The sequence below is a fragment of the Chiloscyllium plagiosum genome, chromosome 3 (assembly GCF_004010195.1).
Source record: "Chiloscyllium plagiosum isolate BGI_BamShark_2017 chromosome 3, ASM401019v2, whole genome shotgun sequence".
In the NCBI taxonomy this organism is placed as follows: domain Eukaryota; kingdom Metazoa; phylum Chordata; class Chondrichthyes; order Orectolobiformes; family Hemiscylliidae; genus Chiloscyllium; species Chiloscyllium plagiosum.
Window position 1 is genome coordinate 124,998,906 of NC_057712.1, and position 13,902 is coordinate 125,012,807.

A 13,902-nucleotide genomic window follows, 5' to 3' on the forward strand; every position below is an offset into this window, starting at 1 on the left:
CATATGAGGAAGCATTTGTTTTACGTCTACTTTGTCAATCCCTTTTCACATCTTATATACCTCAATTATATCTCCTGTCATCCTTCTAAAGTCTTCTAGAAGAAAGTCAGGACTGCAGATGCTGGAGATCAGAGCTGAAAATGTGTTGCTGGAAAAGCGCAGCAGGCCAGGCAGCATCCAAGGAGCAGTCGGTTCTCCTGCTTCTTGGATGCTGCCTGGCCTGCTGCGCTTTTCCAGCAACACATTTTCAGCATCCTTCTAAAGTCTGGCAAGTTCCTGCCTCAACTGCTTATTCTCACTTCATAAAAAACAAGCCTTTCATCTCTGGGATTAATCGAGTGAAGTTTCTCTGAACTGCCTCAAAAGCAGTTTCTAATTTGCTCTGAATTTTTATGTTCATGTATCCTTTTCTCATGGAGAATATTTGCCTGTGTAGAAATATATTTAAGCTGCAGAAAATGAAAATGAGCCTAAATATTTGAATAACAAATTAAATTAACTGTGAAACGCTGCTAACAGACAATGGTGGCATTGATGGTAATGAAAGTATTCTGCCGTTAGTCCAAAACATGCCCTGTCTGCCACAGAATTACGCAATGTCAGTGAGATGCCAGCTATGTTGGCCATATAGACCTATCACTGGCTGATTCAAATCAAGCAACATGTTCCTAAAACTATCTGTAACTGGAAAAGTACAGTCTCTGCCAGTCCCCAATTACAGAACCCAAAACAAATTGCCCACTGTTGGGTGCAATTCTGTAATTGTGCAACACTTGCTGAATAACACCAAGTGTGCCAAATAGAGTTGTTTCCAATAATCAACATTGGATTCATGGTCATCATTTAGACTCTTAAGTCCAGATTTATTTGTATAGAATTCAATTTCAACCATCTGCCATGGCAGGATTTGAACCCAGGTCCCCAGAACATGTCCAATGATAATACCACAAGGCTGTTACCTCCACTATAATTAAGCTGATGTAGTGCCAGTCAAGCAGGTTGCTTTGTGCTGTATAGTGTCAAGCCTCTTGAGTGTTGTTGGAGCTGCACCCATTCAGACAAGTGGGGCATATTCCATCACTGAGCTGGGTAAATGGTGGACAGGCTTTGGAGAGTCTGGGGGTGAGTTACTCATTGTGGTATTCCTAGCCCCTGACATTCCCTTGTCACTACAATATTTATATGGTGAGTCCAATTCATTTTCTGGTTTATGGTAGCCCCCAGAATGTTGATAGTGGGGATTCAGTGAGGGCAATGTCATTGAATGTCAAAGGATGGTGGTTAAATTGTCTCTAATTGCCTGGCACTTGTGTCGTGTGAATGTTACATTTCACCTCAGGCTGAGAGATTGTCCAGATCGTGTTGAACATGGACTGCATCAGTACCTGAAGAATTGTAAATTGTACTGAACATTACACAATCAACAGTGAACATCCTCATTTAGAGTCATTGAGTCATTGTCATACAGCACGGAAACGGATTCTTCAGTCCAACTCGCCTGCTCCAACCAGACATCCTAATCTGACCTAATCATATTTGCCAGCACTTGGCCCATATCTGGCTAAACTCTTCCTATTCAGATGCCCATCCAGATGCCTTTTAAATATTATAATTTAACCGCCTCCACCACCTCATCTGGCAGCTTATTCCATACCATTCCATACCACACACAACCTTCTGTGTGAAAAGGTTACCTCTCAGGTCCCTTTTAAATCTTTCCCCCTCACCTATGCACTCTAGGGTTGGACTCCTCTAACCTGGGGAAAAGACCACCCTATCAATGCACTTCATGATTATATAAATCTCTATAAGGTCATCCCTCAGCCTCTGATGCTCCAAGAAAAAAAAGGCCTACTCCATTCTTTGACAACTACATTGATAGGGAAGATTTAGAAGGCTATGGGCCTAGTAAAGGGAAATGGGGTTGGTGTGGATGGACATTTTGGTCAGCATGGACCAGTTTAGGCTGAAGGGCCTCTCTCCATGCTGTGGAACTGTACAACGCTTTTCAGCTTCTCCATATGACTCAAACCCTTCAGTTCCAGCAACATCCTTGTAAATCTTTTCTGCACTCTCTCAAATTTAACAATATCCTATGGGTGGAAAGTTAAAATCCCTGACTATTACAACCCTATTATTCTTACAGTCATAGAGTCATAGAGATGTACAGCACGGAAACAGACCCTTCAGTCCAACTTGTCCATGCTGATCAGATATCCTAACCAAATCTAGTCCCACTTGCCAACACCCAGCCCATATCCCTCTAAACCCATCCTTTTCATATACCCATCCAGATGCCTTTTAAATGCTGCAATTGTACCAGCCTCCATCACTTCCCTGGAGGCTCATTCCATACACGCACCACCCCCTGTGTGTAAACGTTGCCCCTTAGCACTCTTTTACATATTTCCCCCTTAACCTAAACCTATGCCTTCAAGTTCTGGACTTCCCCAATCCATGCCCGCTGATGATTTAAAAAACCTCTATAAGGTCACCTCTCAGCCTCCGACGCTCCAGGGAAAACAGCCCCAGCCTGTTCAGCCTCTCCCTATAGCTCAAATCCTCGAAACCTGGCAACATTCTTGGAAATCTTTTCTGAACTCTTTCATGTTTCACAACATCCTTCTGATAGGAAGGAAACCAGAATTGCACACAATATTCCAAAAGTGGCCTAACCAATTACCTGCACAGCTGCAAAATGACCTCCCAACCCCTGTACTCAATACTCTGACCAATAAAGGAGAGCATATCAAACGTCTTATTCACTATTTTATCTACCTGCGATTCTACTTTCAATGAACGATGAACTTGCACTCCAAGATCGCTTTGTTCAGCAACACTCCCTTGGACCTTACCATTAAGTGGATTCTGGATTAGTGGTGCTGGAAGAGCACAGCATTCAGGCAGCATCCAAGGAGCTTCGAAATCGACGTTTTGGGCAAAAGCCCTTCACTCCTGATGAAGGGCTTTTGCCCGAAACGTCGATTTCAAAGCTCCTTGGATGCTGCCCCCTGAACTGCTGTGCTCTTCCAGCACCACTAATCCAGAATCTGGTTTCCAGCATCTGCAGTCATTGTTTTTACCCTTACCATTAAGTGTATAAGTCCTGTTAAAATTTGCTTTCCCAAAATGCAGCACCTCGCATTTATCTAAATTAAACTCCATCTGCCATCTCTCAGCCCACTGGTCCATCTGGTCAAGATCTTATTGTACTCTGAGCTAACCTTCTTTGCTGTCCACTGCACCTCCAATTTTAGTGTGATCTGCGAACTTACTAACTTTACCTTCTATGGTCACATCCAAGTCATTTATATAAATGACAAAATGTAGTGGACCCGCACCTATCCTTGTGGCACTCCACTGGTTACAGACGTCCAGTCTGCAAAATAACCCTCCACCACCACCTTTAAACTAGTTCTGTATCCAAATGGCTAGTTCTCTTTGTACTCCATGAGATCTAATCTTGTTAACCAGCCTCCTAAGAGGAACCATGTCGAATGCCTTACTGAAGTCCATATAGATCACATCTACCGTTCTGTCCTCATCAATCCTCTTTGTTACTTCTTCAAAAAACTCAATGAAATTCATGAGACATGATTTCCTACTCACAACAGTGCACCAACATGTTTGGGAGTGGGGATGGGACAGGGAGGAAGTGTTCAAAGGGAATCAGTCTCTAGGCTTTTCAGCAGGGTCCATCTTTGCAGTGGCCACATCCTGTTTGTTCAAGGGAGGCAGGTGAACAATCATGGGACAGGTCATAAGTCAGGACAGGTTCTCAAATAGTGCAGATGAAGATGTCTGATAGAAGGTCAGGGATTTTGATGGGAGGTGTCAGGATGAAGGCAGGATCGTTTATGGCTGGGAGTGACCACATGGAGGGGGTGTGGGTTGAAGGTTAAAGGTAAAAGGTTGAAGATCATTAGCTCTGGGTCAAAGATTAATTGGTGGATGCTTCAAGATGCTTGAGGCAAGTGATGGTGCATGTCAAGAGAGATAGGAGGTAACTTGACAGTGACAGGGGGAAGGTGAATATGGATGGATTCCAGACAAGAGCCAAGATTAATCAATAACATGGATCACATGGCCATCAACTGGCAGCAGGAAGAGGGTAATGAGGAAGGCCAGCTGAACAGATATCATGGGTGATGACCATTTACACGAGAATGTATGTTCCACTGCTCAGTTGTCTCAGAGCCAATGTCAGATGAGGCTGAGGCTGTGCTGAAAGACTGTCACTGACATGTATTTGCTCCCCCAACAAAACTTACGGAATACAGAGGGGACCTCATGCCAGGTATCCTCAAGGTGACTGTGACCAACATTTCTTTGGCAGCAGCTTATTCCAGGGCTCCAGAGCAAATTTGTGTGCCACCTCCCAGGCTACAGCTCATTAGCCTGTACAGAATGGCTAACTCGTTCATTCAATTCATGACAGAAAATGTTAGTTAAGCTGCAAGAGCTCCTGTGATCATCAGAGCACAGGGCGTCATTGACATCACTGACACGACCACAGTAGCTCCATGTGAGCAGCTGGTTGAATCAAAAATGGTTTTATAGTGTATTGAAAATTGCATTGAGCATTTTGCCCATTTGTGGTTAAGACTCACACATATACCAGCAGAGAGACATTGTGTGCTGCAGGAAAGTCACATTGGACTCAACATGTTATTTCCCTCCACAGAGGTCTTCTCCAGCATTATTTTGTTTTTTTTATTACCAGCAGAGGGACTCTGTATACAAGAGATAATAAAGGATCCATATTGAGCAGATCATGCAGTTCGAACTCTTACTATCTCCAGCTGAATATTGTTACGACACAGGGTAAACCCCTCTGCTAATTTAAACCAGCAGCACAGAAAAGATTCACCCTGTGCTGTAATCTGTTATAATACAAGAGGCAAAGAGCTATCCTTCTTTTTAAAGTAAAAATTAACAACTTCATTCTTTAAGTCCAACAGAGAATATTAAAACCAACAACTATTTACAACTAGTTTCTCTTAAACCTATCTTTTACCTCCCACTCTACAATACTAATCCAATAAAAAAAAATCCCAAATAAGATTTAGGAAAAAAAATTCCATTTTCAAAACCAGTCAGGTGTCAAATCTTCTCTTTGTATCTTCCTCTGCAGATTTTCCTCTATCATCTTTTCAATGTTCTGCTGCGCAAACTTCTTTCAGGCAGGTACCTTTCAGAGAGCTGTTCTGCTGGCAGTCTGTACTTGTTGGTGGCTTCGCAGGTCTCTCCCTAACTGTTGAAAATGTCTGGTTTTATACCCCAAAACATCAGATTGTTTCATTGGTTTTAATATTATCAAAATACTAAATTCATATTTGATTGGATTTTGGTATCTTGGGGCATAATTTAACTGATTGGCTGAATTTGAATTTGTTTTTGTATCATGGCAACCCAATTGCTGCTATTTGTTTTGACCAAGTGTTACTTCGTTACCTTGTTCTGGACTCTGTGTGTTTTGCCCTTGCTTGGTTTTCAACTCTCTAAAAGGTACAGTACCTCTACACCTTCATAACAATACGTATCTGTTTCTGTCCTCATTTAGATAGTCTGTGATCTCGATAAAAGAATCATGTAGATCTCTGCCCATTTTCTGGGAAACTCTTGTGACTCCTGAATTTCCACAGCACCCAGCTATTATTGCTCTTTGGGGTCCCATCACAGAGTGACCCATGAATCACTTCTGACATTAGGTGCACCATCAGCCCTGTAATGCTCAGAGATGAAGGAGAAGAAAATGACAGTCCATCCTTTGGGTGTTGTAGGTCTTCAATAGAAACTGAGGGTCTGTTTGCATTATTAGCATTGGCCTTCCTGTGTTATGGTAATGACCTGAAGTGGATAATAACACGAAAGATATTAGAGGAAACTCAATCCATGAATGTGCCCATATCTCAGAATCACAGATTTGTAAAGGTACAGTAGGAGGCTGTTCACAGATTCTATTACCTAGTACCAATCTCCTGTCTTTTTCCTTTTTCTCTGCACAGTAATTCCCCATTACCCTGCACAGAGGGTTTCTGTTTGTACCACCCATACAGGCACTGAGCTCCAGATTCCCACCAGCCTCTGGGTCAAAGTATTTTTCCTCACGTCCTATCTGAATCTCTTTCCCTTTCCCTTAAATGTATTCCCCCTGGTCCTTGGTTCCCACCAAGGGGAGATGTTTCTTCCTGTCTACACTATCTATGGCCCCATAATTGTACATATCTCAACATGTCCCTCCACAGTCTCCTCTGCTCTTCCCTTAAATGTATTCCCCCTGGTCCTTGATCCCTCCACCAAGGGGAGATGTTTCTTCCTGTCTACACTATCTATGGCCCCATAATTGTACATATCTCAACATGTCCCTCCACAGTCTCCTCTGCTCCAAGGAAAACGATTTCAATCTGTTCAGTCTCCCTTCACAACTGAAACGCTCCAATCCAGGAGATGTCCTGGTAAAATACACTAAATGAATAATTTGTATCTGCATTTTTGAAAGAAAGAGATGCCGCCTGGACCATTGAGATAAAGGAGGAAACTCTGCTACTAGAAGGGTGCAAAATTGATAAAGAAGAAGTGTTGGATAAACGTTATGTTGGCACATAAAGGTGACAAGTCTCTGGGACTGGATGAGACCCATTCAAAAATGTTGAAGGAAATGAGAATGGAGAACGTAGAGTCACTGGCCATAACCTTAGACTTGGGAAGATACCAGAAGACAAGAGAATTCCAAACGTCATACCCCTGTGCAAGCAAAGGTAGTAAAGTTAAGCCCAGCAAGTACAGACCTTTTGTGCTGGGAAACCTTCTAGAAACAATTATTTGGATAGAATTAACAGCTATATGGAAAAAGACAGGCTCGTTAGGCAAGAAAAACCAACATGGAATTCTAAAGGTGAAATTGTATTTAACTAACCTGCTAGAGTTTTTTGAAGAGTTTTTAGAAAGTATCAATGAGAGTAACACTGTTGATATGGTATTCGTGAACTTCCAGAAGCGTGTGATAGTGCGACACAACAGACAAATTAGACAGGTTATAGTTGATGGAGTACAAAGGCAATACAAAAACAACATGGATTTTTAGAAAACTGAGTTATAGGGAACAGAGAGTAATAGTCAATGGATGTTTTATGGTCTGAAGGAAGATTTGTAATGGACCTCCCAGAGAGAAAGTGAGGACTGCAGATGTTGGAGATCAGAGTCGAGAGTGTGGTGCTGGAAAAGCATAGCAGGTCAGGCAGTATCTGAGGAGCAGGACAGTTGACGTTTCGGGCATAAGCCCTTCATCAGGAATGAGGCTTGTGGGCTGAGGGCCTGAGAAATAAATGGAAGGGGGGATGGGGCTGGGGATGAGGTAGCTGGGAATGTAATAGGCAGATGAAGTTTGGGGAGAAGGTGATAGGTCAGAAAGGAGGGTAGAGCAGATAGACAGGAAAGACGATGGACAGGTCAAGAGGGCAGTGCCAAGTTGAAGGCTTGGGACTGGCATAATGTGGAGGAAGGGGAAATGAGGAAACTGGTGAAATCCACATTAATCCCATGTGGTTGCAGGGTCCCAAGGCAGAAGATGAAGTGTTCTTCCTTCAGGCGTTGGGTGGTTAGGGTTTGGTGATGGAGGAGGCCCAGGACCTGCATGTTCTTGGTGGAGTGGGAGGGAGATTGAAGTATTCAGCCACGACGTCATGGGCCTTTTGCTGCGGGTGTCCCAGAAATGTTCTCTGAAACGATCCGCAAGTTGGCATCCTGTCTCCTCAATGTAGAGGAGACCACATCGTGTACAATGGATACAGTGGATGACATTTGTCGAGGTACAGGTAAATTTGTGTCGGAGGTGGAAGAACACTTGCTGGAGTGGGCAGAAAGGTAACAAATGAAGTTCAAAGGAGAGAAGCATGAAGTGATGCATTTTGGAAGGAGAAGAATGACAATAGAAAACAGGGGTACTGTTCTAAAGGGGGTGCAACAGCAGAGGAATCTGACTGTATCTGTGCACAGATCATTTAAAGTGACAGGATAAGGCGAGTGGCCAGTGAGCAAAGCAAACAGTCTTCTGGACTGCATTAACAGAGGCAAAGAGTACAACAGCAAAGAGATAATGTTGAACTTGTATAGGACACATGTCAGATCTCAGTGTAGAGTTTTGGGCAATGCATCATAGGCAGGACATGGACACGCACTGAAGAAAGTGAAGCGGAGATTTACAAGAAAGGGTCCAGGGATGAGAAACTTCAATTATGAAGATAGTTTGGAGAGGTTCAGACTGTACTCCTTGGAGAGAAGAAGACTAAGTGGAGAACTGATAGAAGTTTTCAAAATCTTGAGGGAGCTTGAAAGCATAGATAAGTAGAAACCATTCCCACTAACAAAAGGATCAAGGGTGAAAGGATTGGGATATAAATTGATCTGCAAAAAAAGCAAGGGTGATATGAGAGAAGACTTCTGTGCTCGGTGAGCAATTGGACTATGGAATGCGCTACCTAGAGGTGTGGTGGAGGCACGTCAATTAATGCATTCAGGATGGCATTGGATGACTGTTTGAACATGGAGTTATTGGGAAAAGGCAGGAGAATGGCACTGAATCACGATGCTTATTTGGAGAACTGGTGCAGACACAATGAGCCGAATTATCTCCTCTTATGCCATGATGCTTCTGCAATTCTGTGATTTCTGTCAGCAAGACAGACTTTGTGTGAATATTGTAAAGCTTCATTGGAATGATCAAAGGTGCAGCGGATTCAGATGGAACTCTGCAGGCGAAGACGAACAATTGGTGATCTCCTTGGAAGTCCATAAATAAATGGCTCAGGAGATCGATAGAACTGCAACAGAGAATGTTTCCATGAAATCAGACTGAAGTGTTGTTCGGATAGAGCTGGTCAAATGATTAATATTGTAAACATTTTCCATGCAAAAATATTGACTTTGGCCCATTGGCTGAACAAATCCTTGTGGTGTTCAAGGACACATCACATCTGTTTTCACTGTGAAACTTACCACATAGCTTTCAGCTTTTGCATAGAACTTCCACTTGCAAGGTTAATATATTTTTATATAAAGAGTTAACCCATCATGGTTATTTTTGTGCAGTAAACGTTAAGAGGAGCAAACTGAAGTCTAAAACAATCACCCCAACAGTGGTGGTCTGGTTTCAGGCTTTGGTTCAGAATCTGGTATAGGGTAGCATGGTGGCTCAGTGGTTAGCACTGTTGCCTCACAGCACCAGGACCCAGGTTTGATACCAGCCTTCGGTGACTGGCTGTATGGTGTTTGCACGTTCTCCCGCTGTCTGTGTGGGTTTCGTCTGGGTGCTCCTGTTTCTTCCTGTAGTCCAAAGATGGTTAAGTGAATGGCCATGGCTAATGCGGGATTATGAGATTAGGGTGGATCTGTGGAATGCTCTTCAGAATGTCAGTCCTGACCCGATGGGCCAAATTACTTTTATCTACAGGAACTGCTTTGTTTGGTGTGGTGGAGGATAACCATTGGCTAGTCTAACAAGAAGAGACTCCTGCCTTAAACATGATGCAACTCATTGCATGTCAGCAACTAAGTATGAGAGACAACAACAGAAACTAGGAAGTAAACCTTTCAACCCTGCTCCACCATTCAATACCATCATGGCTGATCCTCAACACCATATTTCCACTTTTTCCTTATGCTCCTTGTTGCCTTTAAAATCTAAACATGCATTGATCTCTGTCTTGAAGATACTCCGTTATTTGACCTCCACGATCTCCTGTGGCAGTGAATTCCACAATGTTGACTGTCCTCTGAGTGAAGAAATGTTTCCTCATCTCATTCCAAAATGGCTTATCTCATACTCTAGACACAACAACCAAGGACAATGTTCTCCCTGCATCTCGTGTTTCCAGCATTCTGAGAACTCTCTATGTTTCACTCAGGGTTACATTGATATGACAGGCAGTGTGCAGAAGCTTCCAGGCCTGCCCGGCAATTTTAGAAGAACAGGTGGGTGGGTGACCATAACTGGAGAGGAGGCAAAAATTTAGTTTCAAATGTAAGGTTCAGGACTAACATTTTGCTACGAGCTTCTCACAACCTTTCAATTTGTCCAGGTCTCCCTGAATGTCAGATTTTGTGAATTCATTGGCTGGCCATGAAACACATTCCAGCAACTCTGGAATTACATTCACAGGCCCAACTTTGTTAGCCAAAAATGGGAAAGAGATGTTCGCAGATCCCACAAACATTTCAGATAAAGTGTGTAACGGGTGGGGTAGACTACTTCCTCCAAACTTTGCTGACTACAAAATTCCTCCGATACAATTTCTTTGTGAAAATGTTGATAGCGTGAAGGGTGAAGCTGCTCCATTCAGCCAGGTCTTGCTTGCAATTTTTAAATATTTACAGTGTAATGGGTGAAGGGAGACTGAGGTGAAAAGGGGTTTCTACGGAAAGAGGCCCTGAGCAGAAGAGGTTCACAGGTCAGTGGATTGAGTGGTAAAGATTGCTAGGGTTGTTGTCGGGGGCTCTCTCAGGATCCTGTGCTACTACAGACCACAGCGGTATTGAATTTCTTTACCCTAACCCCACCCTCCCCAATCAGGGACATGCCTGGCATCTTCTGACATGCCAAGTGCACGTGTTCACCAGTGCTCCTTACAGAAAAGTAATACAGTTTGTCAAGTTCACTATGGACCCAGATAGCCATGTTTCCTTAGATGCTAGATCCCTTGCCATTAATTATACACACCACCCACAGAGCATCCTGGCATCATCCAGGCCAATTCCTGAACAGGAAAGGATTTCACTCTCTCAAAGCCCAGCTCCTTTGTGGCCACAGACAATACTTCCTGCACATAGGCAGCCACTATCCAGGAGCACACTGACACTCTCAGGACAGAATCTCCAATTAGTGACTGTTTGCTGTGCCCTGCATATCAACATCAAAGATGAGGCCAGACCATTTCTTCCAGTGAGTGAAAGGGTGTGGTCATTGAGGTGGGAGTGGCCACTGAGGAAGGGGGTGTTGTCAGTGAGAGGGGTGTGGTTTGTGAGAGAGGGGTGTGGTCACTGAAGAAGGGGTGTGGTCTGAGGTAGGGGTGTGGTCAGTGGCCAAGGGGGCATGGTCAGTGGGAGAGGGATGTGGTATATGTAGGAGGGTGTGGTCAGTGAGAGAGGCGGTGTGGTCTGTGTGAGGGGTGTGGTCTGTGAGGGAGGGATGTGTTCTGTGAGGGAGGGATGTCTGGTCTGTGATAGAGGAGTGTGGTCTGTGTTGGAGGTAATGTATGACTTAGATGTAATGGTGTTGGACTGGGGTGTACAAAGTTAAAAATCAGACAACATCAGATTATAGTCCAACAGGTTTATTTGGAAGGACTAGCTTTCGGAGCACTGCTCCTTTATCAGGTGACTGTGAAGAATAAGATCATGGTCACAAAAGTTATAGTCAAAGGAGTCCAGTGTCATTGAGATGTGATACATTAATCAATTTTAGATCAAATCTTTCATCTTTTAGAATGGGATATGCTGGTTTCAGTTCTTTGATACGTAAATCCCAAAACTTCTTTTAAATTACACTCTCAAGATAACTCAGCTTTTGTAACAATAGGTGTGAAGTCTGTCTGTGTCCCAATGTTGAGTCAGACTGACAAACCCACTGCATAGTTTTACAGAGTTTTACATAGATTTATGCAGTTTTGAGCAAAATAAAATGTAATTCTGCAAAAACTAATAAGTGTGCACGTATAAGAGCGACAGAGTGAGTATGTGCATGTGGTGTGAGTGCATGTAAAATAGTGTGTATGCATATGTATGTGTGCAGGCTTGGTTATGTGTATGCGTGAGTGTTATTGGGTATGTGTCTGTGAGAGGGTGTATATGGGGGTGTGAGTTCAGGGTGTGTAAATGTGTGCATATGAGAGAGCTTATGTATGAGAGCGGGTCTGCGTGGGTGTGTGAGTATATAGGAGTGTGTGTGTGTATGTATGTATGTGAGAGAGTGTATCGTGCAGTGGGGTCACCTGTAGTGTGACATGAACCCAAGAACCCGGTTGAGGCCATTCCCTTGGGTCCCGAACTTTGCTATCAGCCTCTGCTCACCCACACTGTGTTGTTCCCTGTCCTGATGTTCGCCTTGGAGGATGGTTACCGGAAGCTCCAAGGATGAATGTCCTGGACCACTGAAGTGTTCACCGAATAGGAGGGAACACTCCTGCTTGGTGATTGTTGCATGGTGTCCCTTCATCTGTTGCCGCAGCGTCTGTTTGGTCTCGCCAATTTACCATGCCTCAGGGCATCCTTGCCTGCAGTGTATGAAATAGACAACATTGGCCAAGTCACGAGTACTCACCGCTTACATGGTGGGAGGTGTCCCCACGTAGAACATAGAACATAGAAAAATATAGCGCAGTACAGGCCCTTTGGCCCTCGCTGTTGTGCCGATCCAAGCCCACCTAACCTACACTAGCCCACTATCCTCCATATGCCTATCCAATGCCCGTTTAAATGCCCATAAAGAGGGAGAGTCCACCACTGCTACTGGCAGGGCATTCCATGAACTCACGACTCGCTGAGTAAAGAAATGAGACTCATTGCACGGTTTATATGCACACACAAACGAACAAGCAACTAACTTAGGTTGTATAGCGACTCCTGCTTCTTTACAGATGCACAATGTTCTTCATCCTTAAACTCCAAGATCTATCCCATTCCCATTGATGCAAATGTTAAGGACAGATTGAAAGTAATTGGCTGAAGAAATGAGAGTGATATGAGCAAAAATGGTTTCATGCAGCAATTGGTCAGGAGCTGGAATGAGTGGCCTCAGAGTAGGGCAGAGTGCATTCAATTCAAGCATTCAAGACGAAATGGGATTGGTCTCTGAAAGGACAGTAAGTGAAAGGCTACATGGCAAAAGCTGGGCATGGCAGGGGGTGAATAGCTCCCCAACACAGACACGTCAGACTAAGTAGCCACCTCCTGTGCTCCAACCATTGTGTGATTCAGTGATAAGTTATATGACTAGTCTTAGTGGAAATAAAGTGATTTATTTCACACTGTTTCTTCATCATTGGCTACACTCTTCACAAATACTATGACATTTGACTTCTCTCTTTTTCTCTGAAAATGCAACATCTATTCTGAAGCACTTCGCAACAGCCTGCACTACTATAGCGAGGAAAATGTTCCATATCTCTATGCTATATGATTAGTCATAATACATCAAATCTAGAGAGAAATGGCAGTGAGCAGCTATTGCAAGAATTTCTCTTTTGTGCTCAGAATTATCATGTAATTTGTTTAAAATATTGTAGTTGCCTAAAGCATGTTCACTCCAGTAGTTGGGGAACTGCAGTATAACAAAATCAAAGAGATTACTGTTCCTGTTAGAGCAGAATAACTTTGTAGAGGTACATGACAACACAATGTAATTGCTGCAAACCTATGATTTTGTTTCCAGAATTCACTTAGAACAATTCTCCAACAAAGCTATCTACTACCCATTAATGTTTGCATGTGGCTCATTCTGTTTATCAAAATTGTACATTTCTAGTGAAATTTACTGCTTTCTTCCTGTCAACAACAAAATTAACCATTGTTAGGAGTCTAAATAGCATTCTTTGTAGTACTTACTTTTGAAATGTTAGTTACAGATTATTTAGCAATCACAAGTGGAGGATGGGCTTTTTAAACCTTAGCAACTTATGATTGGCCATTTTAAGTGCCTTTCTTGCATTCAGTGGAATTGATTAAACCAAAATAAAATATAAATTGTCTATTATTTTCATCAGAAAATGTTGATAATTGGACCAGTCCAAAAGTGAATTGAACCTACCTCTGCCATACTCTCAGGCAGCTAATTCCAGCTTCCCAATCACTTGCTGCTCTAAACCATTTAGCTCATGTCACAGTTATTTCTTTAGCCAATTACTTTTG